The sequence below is a fragment of the Psammomys obesus genome, unplaced genomic scaffold (genome assembly GCF_907164565.1).
Source record: "Psammomys obesus unplaced genomic scaffold, mPsaObe1.curated_primary_1811, whole genome shotgun sequence".
In the NCBI taxonomy this organism is placed as follows: domain Eukaryota; kingdom Metazoa; phylum Chordata; class Mammalia; order Rodentia; family Muridae; genus Psammomys; species Psammomys obesus.
This window is the reverse complement of record NW_026596100.1, coordinates 4,936,759-4,951,196: the sequence shown is the minus strand read 5'-3', so window position 1 is coordinate 4,951,196 and position 14,438 is coordinate 4,936,759.

The window sequence follows — 14,438 nt, the reverse complement described above, 5'->3', positions numbered from 1 at the left end:
CTATTCAGTCTTTCTACCTGATCTTGACTTAATTTTGGTAGATGGAATCTGTCAAGAAAGTTATCCATTTCATTTAGATTTTCAAATTTTGTGCCATATAGGCTTTTGTAGTATGACCTAATAATCGTTTGGATTTCCTCAGTGTCTGTAGTTATGTCCCCATTTTCCTTTCTGATTTTGCTGATTTGTATGGTTTCTCTCTGCTTTTTAGTTAGTTTGGCTAAGGGTTTGTCTATCTTGTTGATTTTCTCAAAGAACCAGCTTTTTGTTTCATTGATTCTTTGGATAATTTTATTTGTTTCTAATTGATTGATTTCTGCCCTTAGTTTGATTATTTCCAGCCGTCTGCTCCTCTTGGGTGTATCTGCTTCTTTTTTTTCTAGGTTTTTCAGTTGGGCCATTAAGTTGTTTGTATGTGATGTTACGGATTTCTTCTTGTAAGCACTTAGTGCGATAAATTTTCCTCTGAGCACTGCTTTCAATGTGTCCCATAAATTTGGGTATGTTGTGCCTTCATTTTCATTGAATTCTAGAAAGTCTTTAATTTCTTTCTTTATTTCTTCCTTGACCCAGCTGTCATTGAGTAGTAAGTTGTTCAGTTTCCATGTGCGCCAACACCCATTCTTAATGCCAACAGCAGAATACTTGCTAGTTCCAAAAGTATATATGTCACTTTATTAGATTTTTAACATGCACATGTATGAGTTAATTTTATTTCAGATAACGTATGTATTATTTATTATAATAAATGAATATGAAAGCAATTAAATGATAACAAGACTTTTGTGACATGTGTGAATTGCATTAAACTAAATATAAATAAACAAAAAATACATACTTGAAATTTTAGATTATTTAACCATGGCTTACAAGTATTCAGTCTGTTTGTTCAGCATGTCAAAGATTTCATTTCTTGTGTTGTCATCACAGTATTTTGTGATAACACATTTTTAAAAAATCACAAAAAATTACCATGATAAATGTAGTTTCTATAATCATGTTTATAAACATATTTCCTTTGGGGAGGGGAAAAAAGAAAATGATTTATTTATTCTATGTTAATATGTTATGTATATATTATGCATATGTACATGCTAATATATAATATTAGTGTAATATATTATCTAATTAATATATGCTACATTAATATATAAATTTATATGAAACATAAAATCTAGACACATATGCTTAAATATTTATGTGAGAGTAGTTTAATGAATAGTTTATTAAGTATGGTTTCCTTAGATATGATATGTGATTGTGAATGTTTTATTCTAGGAACCTGTCTTTACTTTTCAAACTGTTTATAAAAGGTATAGACGAAAACATTATGTTTCTCTTAACACTTTGCTTTCAGTTTTATTTTCTTTAACTTGATCTGAAAATCTGAAAATAATTCACAAAAATATTTTAACACAATTTTAATAATTTAAAAGTAAGAGCAACTTTGAGTAGTGGCCTCAGGACACTCCAGCCCCTTGCTGATTCCCACCTCCTAATACTGATCTGCATCTCTTGCATTCTACTTGAAATAATTTCAGAACTCTGCAAATACATTTTTTATGTGAATGAATTTCAAGACAAATCAAAACCCATCTAAAATAGACATTTTCACAGAGAAAAAGAAGTATGTGTATATAGATTTGTGTATATATTCACATGTATACTTATGGTGTGTGTGTGTGTGTGTGTTTGTGTGTGTGTGTGTGTGTGTGTGTGTCTGCACTTAAAGGAATACAAACACATACAATTTACAGTTTTGGAGTCTTACATTTTGATTTTATACATTGTTCTTCCCATGCATGCCATCAGGTCTAAATGTGTTCTCTAATAAGATCTAGAAACTAAATGCTATGCTGATTTATGAACTTTGGGTATCTTTAATTTAAAATGCCTTGTTGTGTAGAGGTGTGGGAGCCCCTTCCCAGGAACTTCAGCCTTGCATGAGCTTGAAAACACTTGCTGCTGTTTCTGAAAAGGACCTGTATTCAATTCCCAGCACCAATAAGCAGCTTGCAACCATCTCTAAACACAGTTCCAGCGGATGCCATCACTCTTCTCTATTTCCTGGGAACCAGGCACAAACATATGCATACATGCAGGCCGAACACCCAAACACATAAACTAACGTGGCTAAAACTTAAATTTTTTTTATGTTTTTTACGGTGAAAAGAAATGTGTATTTAGAATTAGCCTGCTAGACTAAATTTAGCTCATCCCATTTTTGTTGGTAATGTAAAGGACTTCATAATCGGAGGACAGCTGAACATACTCCCTCGGTCTGACAGGTATTATCAGGGTGCTGTCTTTGGCCACATTGGTGTCATAGAGTGTTTTCACAGCCTCCTTGGTCTGGCACTTGTTGGCCTTGACTTCCACAATGAATACAAGTATTTGGTTGTCCTCTTTGTTCCTCCAGGATGACTCAGTAGTCAGGAAGACCTTGACCACCACTTGTGGTCAACCTTGTTTCTCCTGGGTGTACAAAAGCTGTCTCTGGAGCCTAGGATCTTCAGCCTCTGGGAGATGGGTCATGTGCAGATTTACTTTCTGTGGCAGTGAATTCCTTTCACCTCTGCCTTCCTGCCTTTTAGAGGTCTTTGCTTTGGCTTGGCATATGTAGAGGACAGGAACTTCCTCTATCACTTACAGAGCTGTTTCATAATTCTCACTACATTGGGCAAAACTGTGACTTAAGTAGGCTCCCACATGAAATTGATGAAAAGTTTGAGAAACACTCTATTCTATACTCCCACTGAAAACAGAATGATTATTTTTTTTTCAGTAAAGCATAAGAAAATAGAATCAACAGGTGAAAAATTTTAACACTCACCCTGGTTGGGAAGGCAGACCCACTGATTTGCATGCTTATGCATTCCATACGTTCTATGCATTGTCTTAAGAAGATAAGAGTCCGTTTTAATGTCTGTCACAATAATTTGAAACAATTAGTTTCTCATTCCGTATTTAAGCTTAAATGATTTTTCCTTTGACATTTGTATATGTAACACTGTGTCAATTCATTAGACAGGAGTTATAATATTTTAGCCTAAAACTTTGTGTCTCGTGAAATACACAGTAAATATATGTCCATCCTCTGAAATCTAGACAGTTGTTTTTCAGCAAAGCGTGGTAAAAATGCAGAACACGGAGGTGAGACAACAGAAACTCATATCAGAATAGATCAGTGTGGTGCAGAAACTGAGAAAATGCTACAAGCTCCCAGCTGGGAAAACTTGTAATTGCAACCAGCCAGAACATTGATACAGAGATAGCAAAATTACTAACAAGGGAAAAAGAAAATTTAGGAGACAAATACAGGAAGCGTTTTCCTATGTATGACAAGAACCCTAGTAAATATGACAAAGTGTTCGTCAAGAGCGGAATGTTGAACTGGCGTGAAGAAAATATAAAATTGATTACTACAATGACAAGCCACATAAAATACCATAATAACAACACAGGAACTCATTTCATATAAAAGTGAAATAAAAACACTCCTTTAAATTAAAGGGAGAAATGTGAACAAAACTAAACTTCCTGCTTGGGGCAATTCTTGTAACCAGAAACTATAGTCAGAAGCAATCAAAACTAATGGTAGCATTATCATAACAGAAGAATGCACAGGGCTCTGGGGATTTCCATCGTCTCCAGCTAATGCCTCAGCTCCTGTAACTTGAGGAAAGCAGCAGTCTAGGAGCTAATGCCCATTACAGTCAAATTCAAACAAAGCCATGCTATCGTTTCACTTCTAAGCCTTGAACTATCTTTTTCTTGATTCAAACATAGCAAAACATACAGAAAGGAGGGGCTATTGTTCAGTTCTGTATTCGGGATGGTAGCACTGTACATATTGACGTCACCTCAGAATTTATCACTACAGCTGAAGTCCTTTTCTAAAGTCAGAACGAGAGGAACCAGAAAGACTGTGCATCTCATTCACAATGGTTTTCCTCTCAAAGCTGTTCAGCTGATACTGAATTGCAAGTCACTAGGTGAGTGCTTGCTCAATAAACAGATGTTCGGCAAGCATAAAGAATAACAGACATTCACTTTTGTACCATGAACTGCTATGGAGATCAGGCTATGCTCTACTCTAAGTTACTACATATGTGGGAAAACTTTTTTCAGCCTGTGCTCCTGTCCGGATAGACAGATTTTACGATCAGTTTTGACAGCACTTTAAGATTAGAGGTGATTGTGGACCTGAGTCAACCCACAAACATTCACCTGGCACCACCCGTGCTGCACTAATTGATAAAGGAGTTGTTTCTGAGAGTAGAAAAGGTGCCGTGCAGTGAATTTTATTAGTGTCAAACAAGATCATATGAGAATGGATGTATTGATAATATATCAGGGAAACGTTGTTCAAGGATTTAGATACTCCAGACCTACTGAAGGATGTAACTATTCCATGTGAATTCGGAAAGTAGTGGATACTTAGGACAACTCCACAAGTACATCAGCTGATACCTGATGTGTGTGTCAAGGACCCAAATGTAGGTAATGCCCAACTGCTTTGAGAATTAGCTTGGCTCAATATCTGGTATGGATGCAGCCTACTGGACAGCTGTCTGTCCATCCACTTTCTTTCTCCCACTTACCCAAACCCACTGTTCCTGTATAAACCAGCCCTTTCCTTTCATCTCTTCAGTAACTACATCATCACACTCATTTCTGATTGCTACAGACTGAACTATACAGCAACACCTCTTCTTTGCAACTGGTTCATGTTTCTGACCTTATCAGTACAAAATCTATTTGCGTGCTCATCAACAAAGCCTATTATGGAAACTCCTGTGCTCTCTTGTAGCTAGCCTTGTGAATTTGTTTTTATTCTGTAAGCCACACATAAACACAAATACATATCAATGTACATATGTGGACATTTACTGTGTGGTATGGGAGTTATTAGTGATTAAGATTAGAATGAAAGAACCTGCATTTCCATCAGCTATCACCCAGATTATTACAGTAGGCAGGATTATCTGCCAATTAAACCAATGTACCTTGCAAATCTGTTATTGTTCAATAAATAATGACATCGTGAAGGAAGAATATATGTTTCTCTATTTTTCTGGGATGGCATGTTTTGGCAATAACATTCTCTGATTAGCCAGATATTGTGGCATAGGATTAGCAATGGGTATGAAAAGCCCTTTTAAAGTTACTGGCAATAAATGCAAAGACTATCCATCCAAACAAAGGAAGACAGTCCAATGGATGAAGATACTCATAGGTTTCAGTTTCCTGTGATTATAAAATATCAAGGAAATATATAGTTAGAACTAGCGGAAGTATGTCTAGCCCTGATGGGAAAGGCTTTTATGATCCTATATTTTTTTATAGTGCTTCTGACATAAACTCATATTTTATTTTCTTATATTAATGCTTAGTTTGTATTGTTTTTGAGGCTGTTTTGTGAGACTACCACAAGCATAAAAAACACTGTAATATGATTAAAAAAAGAGTAGTTGCTGGTGTTTAATTAAAAATAATTAATTAAAAAACACTTTAAATACATGTTTACTTAAGGGGAATTGCTTATTTTGAACATACAGAGAGTCCCATTATAAGTCTCTACATGGTATATTTGCCTAAGTTTTTATCATGCCTTTGTATTTAGTCAAATAAATCATTGTAAATGCATTTAAACTCCCAAAAAGTCTGCTTCACTTCATGAGCAAAACTGTTTTTATAATTTCTGAATTAGATAAAATTCAGATTAGTGATTAGAAAATTGATTAGTGCTCAATATGGAATGGCCCAGCCCATTGTGGGAATTATTCCTGGGTCCTGCATTCTATAAGAAGTAAGCCAATAAACAGCACCCTTCCATAGCTCTGTATCAGCTCTTGCCTCCAGGATCCTGCATGCGTTTCTGCCTTGAATTCCTTTGTTGATGAACAATGATCTAGAAGTATAAGACAAATAAATCTTTTTCTCCCCAACTTGCTATTGGTCATGATGGATTTGTTTTGTTTTATGTTTGTTTTGAAGCAATAAGAAAATCATAACTAAGACAATGGTTCAGTGCACCAGGTAATAAAATACTTATTTTAAAATATCTGTAGAATGCTATAAAAACTGATCCTGAATTTAACACAGTTCAAAATACAAAATCATGTAAATACACATTATTTATTCACAATGTGATTATACTGGACACTTATCACATGAGTTAGGTTTGGTTTCTCAATTTGTGGTCTTATAGTAGAAGATCGGTTTTTTAAATTCCTAAGTATTCATCCCAAGGTGATTGAGTATTTAATAATGGGCCAATTTGTCCCATCCCATTTGTTCCAATTTCTGTCCAGTGATCTGATTGGCCCCCGCCATTTACCCTCTACAACTTTCTATGAAGTCCAGATCCAAGCTGTGCTGATGCCAGCTCCTTTTGTGATAGGGATCTTTAAGGGAACAGAGTTGACTAAACAAATAATTTGATGTCCCATGACTACCAGTCTGGCACTGAAGAGTTGGAAGATTCTCCAAGAGTCTGGAGTCTTTCATTAGTATTGGTGGCCCAAGCAACTGTTTGGATGTCAGAGGAGTGCAGCAGCCACAGCATAGGTGCACTCACCAGCAGCAATGCAAGGAGGATTCTCCCGCAGACCTCTTCATGACCACATGCATTAAAAGATGTTGCGCAACATAAAGGAAGATCTTCCTCCTTCAGGTAATTCTTCTTGCAAATGCCATGAAACCCACACCCAGAAGCTTGTGTCTTTATTGATTCCAGATTAAGTAAAACTGGCACTCAAGATTAGCAATGATACCCACTAAATAAACTTCTACTGCCAAGCACCTGTCCTCAGTCAGGACAGAATAACAAAATGCAAGATATTAATTATAACAAGAGAAATGTTTGCTCTTTCACTTAACTACCTGGTTCTAGGAAGACATCAAATGGTGGGTGAGCCTTATTTATGAAATGGCAAAAATAGGAAACAAACATTAAGAAATTACACAGCTAGAAAAATTTGTAAATACACTGAGTAAAATTTATAATAACATACTTCTGTGAACAAGCAATATTGGAAAGATAAAAGAATCCAATAGATAAAAGCTAGAAGCAAATACTAATAAGGTGAAAGTGAGGAAATAATTAATGTAAATTTAAAGATTGCTGTATTTGAAGACAATGAGCATCTGAATTTATAAATGATAACAGACAATGAATTCACATTCACTGAACTATTATGATTCCAATGGTTGCAGTTTTAAAACACTATTTCTGGGAACTGGTATCCTCCCCTAAGGCTCCTTTTTGAAAATAAGTTTGGAGAAGTTCTGAACCTAGTATTGCCTAGTTATGCAAGGGACAACTTATACAGATCAAACACTTTTTATCAACCACAGAGTAGACATCACAAAATAGGACTTGAAGGAACGGTCGATTTATGAGCAAACAATGTTCTAATCCATCAGCTTCAGATTCTTGGGTTAAGTAGTCTGGTCCAAGAACATTCCTGAGGTCATCTCTGTGAAAGCTGAACAATAATTACTTCTGACATATTTCTAGGACTGTGCCAGCAAACCCTACCAATGAACTATAGACTGTATCCTGGAAAATACATAGCTGATGTGTTGAAAAATATTTTTTTAAGTTTTGTGGCACAGTCAAATAAGAGAGGAAAATACAAACCCACAAGAGTTAGAAAGAGAAAAACACATATCTAAAATTACATTGAGAATTTGTTTCCATCCAAACTACATTTTAAAAAAATCACATGCATTGCATTGTATTGAAGTCATGGGGCAAAGGAAAAAAAAAACAGTCCATGTATATGCCTGTGCCCCAGCCCATATCTGATTTATCCCTTTTTCAAACATCAAACATAGGAAGCTATGCTAGTGCAATAAATATGAGACTGTATAAACACATAAAGAACTTCAGTGTGTAAATATTAAAGCACAATACAAAATTTTGGTATGCACCCATGTAATACATATATATGTATATGTAAGCATATCTGTACTGTATAAGTTCATACATAAAAAGAAATTTAGATATATTTTATAAAAATTAAGGGGTGTAATACTCAAATGAATTGTCCCTTAAGGAAAGAATAAACTCTTGTCCATGTAGGTGCCACACAGATGCTCCATTGTAGCTGATACCTTCATTCAGATTATTTGAAGAATCATTTGTTCTATTTCAGAGCCAGACCTGTTACTGGGAAGTGGCTTTAGTCATCAGAATATTCTAGAGTTTCTGAATAGTTCTAAGTTGCTCAAGTGAGTCCTACAGAAGAACAGATTCTTCAATAATAACAGGAAATTACAATGAAGGTCTTGTCTCTCTGGGAAAGTCTGTCTTTCCAGCCCTGAATAGCCCTAATATCCAGGTTCACATGAATTATGTTCTGCATAAACCGAATATCGAATTCAATAATGCATGATAAGTCATGCAGAATTTCTACACTAAGCAGTCTACACATCAAACAAACTACAAAAGATCTGATTATAGTTCTGATGAATATACTGTTACAGGGCATTGTATATTGACTCTAAATCTATCTAAATCTTTTTTCACCACTATGTATATGGTCCTCATCTTTTAGTCATTTTCCAAAGACTGACAGCCAACTCTATTCAGAATATATTACTTACTCTCAGATTTTGTTTCTACTTGGATTTTGGATTAGTGATGGTTTTTAATCTATGTCATTTTTTTTTAATTTCTAGAAAGTATGACAAAGAATCTTTTTTATTCTGTTAATACAATAATAATTTTGTGTGGGTCACCTCACCCTGACCTCTGGGCACCAGTGGACTAAAAATGTGGAAGAGCTGGAAAGCAGGGTCTTGGGGTGGTGGCGTGAGTACAGAGGGTGTGAACAACCTGAAAGAGGGGATAGCCCTTTTGTTGGAAAAGAGGGACTATGCGATGCAGAAGGACAAAATAGGAAATGGACTTACTTTGCATTTGTGAGCCTTAATAAAGACAGGCAAATGTTAATGACACACCAATTCAAGTACCAAAGGATGCTGGAGGAGGCAGGGACTTTCCAAGCATGTTTAGATTAGCAGACTGCTAGTCACATGATTTCTGAGATGCTGGTTCTATGGCAGGGAAACAGAAGCTTAACTCTAACGTGATGTGACCTTTGTCACTGTGGAGATGAGTAGGCGCAGGCCTGATTTGAGTAGGAAGTGGTCCCACTCCTGCCATGCTCTGTGAGAGAAATCCTGGGAATGGACATCTGGCTTTGGAACCCAAAATTTTGTGTCAATAAAAGAGAACTATTTTGCTAAATGGAACTACTTATTTGATATACCATGGCTGTATTAAGGGCAACGATACAGGATTTGTAAGAAAAGTTTGCCATTTTAATCCTTCCACATTTGTTTAGCTACAAGTAAACTTTTTTTAGATTGAATTTTTCTGAAGAAACATTTTAAAGTATAAAGTTAATGAGCTCATTAAATTCTCAACCCATCATCAGTTTGTTATTAGTACTTTAAATATCTAGCAAGTTTAAGTCAGGTCTGCTTCATAATATGAACCATAGGGTACAGTCTTTATTCTCCCAGGGCTAAAAGTTCAGTGGAATTAAGAAGAAGCCATCACATCCATAACATCAGGTGAGTTTGTCAATATCTTGAGAGCTTTTCAGCTTGCTCTTACAACATACCTATGCCTTGTAGCAGTAACTATAAGTAGGGAGGATTCGGAGGTGGTTTAGGTGAAAATCCAGAACTAAATTTGTGCTTTCAGGAACTAAAAATATGTATGTGTTCAATAAAAAAAAATGTATACAATGAAAAAAATGTATACAATGAAAAGAACACAAGTCAAGGAAAATTTAACACTTGGATTAGAAGCACAATTTATTTATACTTGCTTAGCAAGTAAAAGGTACAGCAATTACTGACATTTGAACATGTATCTTGAAACAAGAGTAAAGGAAGCTACCTCATGAGGACTTTGAAAGTGAAAATAACATTGCCTTTTCTTTAGTGTAAATTGAATAAATGGGTTTGTTGGTTAAAAAAAAAGAAAAAAGAAAAGAAACCTAAAAATAAACATAATCTTTAGTGTTTCAATTTTTAAGCATCTATTATTTATTCTCAGCTACAGAATATGTCAACACTATCTCCAACTATAGATTGAGAATCTTGTTCTTCATTCGTGCCGTCTAGTACTGCAAATCATCCTAAAATTATTTAGTATTTGCCAACTACATTTAGAACAATCCCAGTAAAGTTTTACTAGGACATCACCCACAAATTTACTTATTGATTCTTTTTGTACACACAAATTCTCTGTACTGAGAACACTATGCTGGGATTGCTGTAACCACCACTCGAAGTACTTCCCTTTAATAAGGCAGAACACAGCACTGACTGTTCCTAAGTCTCAGAGACACCAAGACCAAAGTGTCTAACTTTGAAATACCTCTTTAGTAATTTTTATTGTCCAACTGAATTTTATTTTATTTTCTCTTAAAAACCTAGCAAATGTTGTGGGTCTCATTATCTCATCAGCTGTCCCTTTAAACAGGGAGAAGAAAGAAAAGCAACCTGGCTTCTCATAGACCTTTGCTGTAATTGATTCTCAGGGGTGTCTTTGCACTGCCCTATTAGAGTGCCGCTGTTGTTATGATGATAATTCTCAGCAGGAGTGTTCTAAATAACTGATGAATATTCAAATCAGTAAAACTGAAACTTTTATTGTTCACTTGGCCAGGGCCTATGATCTCCAGGCTGCGAAATGTAACAAAACAAAGCTCAGGCAGTTCTTTCTAGCAATATTACCTGAAAAGTAAGCACACCCTTTGCAACATGCATAATCAATCATGTAATCTGTCACTGTTGAAATCTCTGTGCCACTTCAGTGAGCATGTCTGGAAAACAATGCTCATTAGAACTTGAGGAAACCCTTGAAGCTTTTATTATTTCTTCATCGGAATAAAAAGGAAAAAAAATCATTTGAAAACTTTACTTCTAGAAATATTTTTACATTACTAGGCATACTTCATGTATGATATTTAAAATTTTGTATAAAAATTCTGTTTATACTGGATAAATAAAAGAGAAACAGAAATCAGATGGTTTGCTGTCCGGATCTATAAAACATAATCAAACTAAGCTACTGAAACAAAAAGGATAAAAGAGAAATACAAGATAACAGTTTTCTTTCCCCACATATTCCAGATACCTTAGATTTGACTTCAAATAATAAGCCAAAGCCACAGAGACTGCTGTGAAGAGGGAGGCCAGCAGAACACCCCGTGGCCCTATGGCACAGCCACATGGTCCCTCTCATGGGCAAGTCACATATGCTTCTTGGTTGCTCAGTGAACAAGACAAAATCACGAGAGATTTCATGCCCACTGGCTTCTCACTAGGCAGATTCTAATTTGGCAGTGGTTCTGGGGTCTTCATAGTGAGAGAGCTGCTTCTGGCAGGAGCTCCTCCACTCATGGAAGCAGGGACTGCACTCATGGCTCTGTTCTCCTCAAGCTGAGCCTAAGTTCACATCTGTTCCTGAGGCTCCAAGCCTGTGGAAGCTCTGGAGCGAAGACTCACACAGAGAACTCCATATTTTCTGTTAAATGCCTTCGTCTGCTGTGTGTCAGATTGAATGTTCTTTAGTACCTAATGACCCTGACTATTTCTCCCTTAGCATGAATCATTTCCTGAGATGTATGATTAAAAACTGCACTTTGTTTTAAAAATGATGTACACTATTGGGATACTTCATGCCACAAATAGAAGAGGTAGGAAGACATGGTGACATGCCTCTTCGGTTCTAGCCCGGCTGTGGGATTACAACAAGGTGATGGATTCAAGAAAACAATAGTAATACAGAAAAATAAAAACAAAAACAGGTATTTTAAGCATTGGCTTTGTTAGTGAATTAAAACTATTCTCTTCCATCTGTCATGTAGTACTTTAATCATAAAAGTATTATTAAGTAAACTATGAGAGTTGGAATCATGTGTTGTTGATTCTTATGATTGCTGACAGTTCTTACAGCACTGCCACAAAATCATTCTCTATGGTTGTCTGCAATGAACACACAACACAATTTTCTGGCTTATTAAAAAAAAAAAAAAAGAATGTGATATATGAAACTATTCCAACAAGGAAAAGGAAAGAGAGGTGTATTTCTCTGCAAATGTACCTGGTCCCACACAGGATTCCTAATCAATCAGAAGGAATGTTAGTTGTTCTCCACTCAGAGTTCTGTGGAAAACAAGTAAATGTTCTTTCATTCCGCCCCATCGCAGACACCAGGTATGCAAGGGGAGCCTCTTCATACCTCTTCATTAATCCTTTGCCAGCAGTGACAATAATTGATATTATCTTTATTGTATCCTTCATTTAAATAGTTTTGTGTATGTGCTAAAGGGAGATACAAATACCTTCTAGAGAAATGGCAGACAAAGAATCAGCTGTGTAGTGTGTATGTGTGCCCGTGGCTATTTTACAAGGAAATCTACCAGCTCTCAATAATGTGAAAATCTCCTTGAGAGGTGCTGTGGCACAGCAAGGCACTGAACCAGAGAAATTCAATTTGCCTACTGTAAAGTATGTTTTGTCTCTCTCAGAAAGCTCTAATTCAATCCAAAATTACTTTCTGGAAGCAGTCACTCTAGCCAAGAAAGGGTGTCTGAGGTCTGGGATAGGACACAACATGCTGGGGTAAAACTGTCAAATGTATTCAGCACTGTCTTCGCGCATGAGTCCTGATGCGCAGACTAACCTGGAGGCCCCGACCTCTCCCTGTTGTAGTTTTATGCATATTTGTGATTGAATAACCTTCAGTCACTTTTATGTTTGATCTACATTTACCCTAAAAATGCTGAGAGAGCAGTGGGAAACAGGGACTATGTAAGGTTAACAATACGTGAATGGAAAAGAAAAGTGTTTTTTGTTTGAAGTCTATGAGACAAGTTATTTGTAAGTAACTTGGAAGATGACCATATAGATATCATTGTGTTTAATCACGAGGCTCATAAACACATACTTTATCCAAATCAAGTTAAAATTTATCTTTCCACTAAATTAAATTCTTCAGTGTAAATCACCAAAGCATGACAGATTGTGTCAAACACTGTCTCTGGTTGCTATGTCTAAAACAATGCTACTAACTTCGCCGGAACACAAGCGTTAGCTTAATCACCTTTCTCTCCTAGGGGTGCTGGTGGGGGTCTTCAGAATTAACTTCCAGTCATTGGCATTACATGCATATCTTTCTCACTGCTAGTAAAAGGATTTAATGTAGTTAAATCCACAAATGACGAGAATTTTAAGATAGTCTAAGGAGTAAGTAAAGATATAAATATGGCGCTTTGACAAATACTCAGTTAGGATTGCTATTGCTGAGACAGAACAGCACGGCCCAGAGCAGCCTAGGGAGGAAAGGGTTCATTCCACCTTACAGTTTACAGTCTATCACTGAGGGAAATTCAGAATACTGAGGCATCAAGCAGGAACCTGGAAGCAGGATCTAAACTAAAGCAAAAACTGTGAAGAACTGCTGCTTACTGGCTTAATCCTCATGGCGTGTTTATCCTGTTTTCTTACACAGCCAGATCCACACAGCCCAGGAATATGCTGCATGCAGTGAGCAGGGCTCTTTCTCATTAATAATCAAGCACGAGCCAATCTGGTGGGTTCGTTTTCTCATTTGAGGTTCCTTCTTCCCAGATGACATGAGCTTGTGTCAACTTGATATAAAAATTGGCAACATTTTCTTTGCAAAATTAATATTATGCACATCTTTCTGTATTTGTAGAAAAACATAAAGCTTGTTAAATATTTTCTTTTATATATTTATTTATCTAATAAAAATATCACAGTACTTATGGTTTTAATAACATCATCACACATGAAAAAAAATCTTTGGATGTATTGTACAAAGCAAATCTAATTACCTGACAATTAGCCCCAGTGAATACAACATGCTCTGTGGAACACAAAGTCTAACATTACCAGCAAAGTAAACAACTCAGAGATTAAGCAACAAGTCATTTTTTTTAGATTACTATACAGAACAAACACCTTCTTAAAAATAAATAGTTTAGGCCTATAATATATGTGCTACAATAACATTTTGGTGATGTCACTGGCTTCTGGGAAAGAGTTGTCTGTCTATAAGGAAGCCTTGGGAGGGCACTTTTCAGAGTTTCTGACATGAAACACAAACATGCTTGTTTATTTCTACAATGTGAGAATTCACTGAACATTCACAAGGTGTGGTAACTTCAGTGGCAACAATCTTCAACATATTCAGATGCAGTTTGCTAGGTGCAGTTTTTCATACATCTCCCTTATCAACATATTCTTGACCAAGACCTACATATGTTCTTTCTTTCCAATCTTTAATTACAAATGTCACCTGTTAGGTCACATTATTAGTTATCAAGCAACGTTTGTGTGTGTGTGTGTGTGTGTGTGTGTGTGTGTGTGTGTGTGTGTGT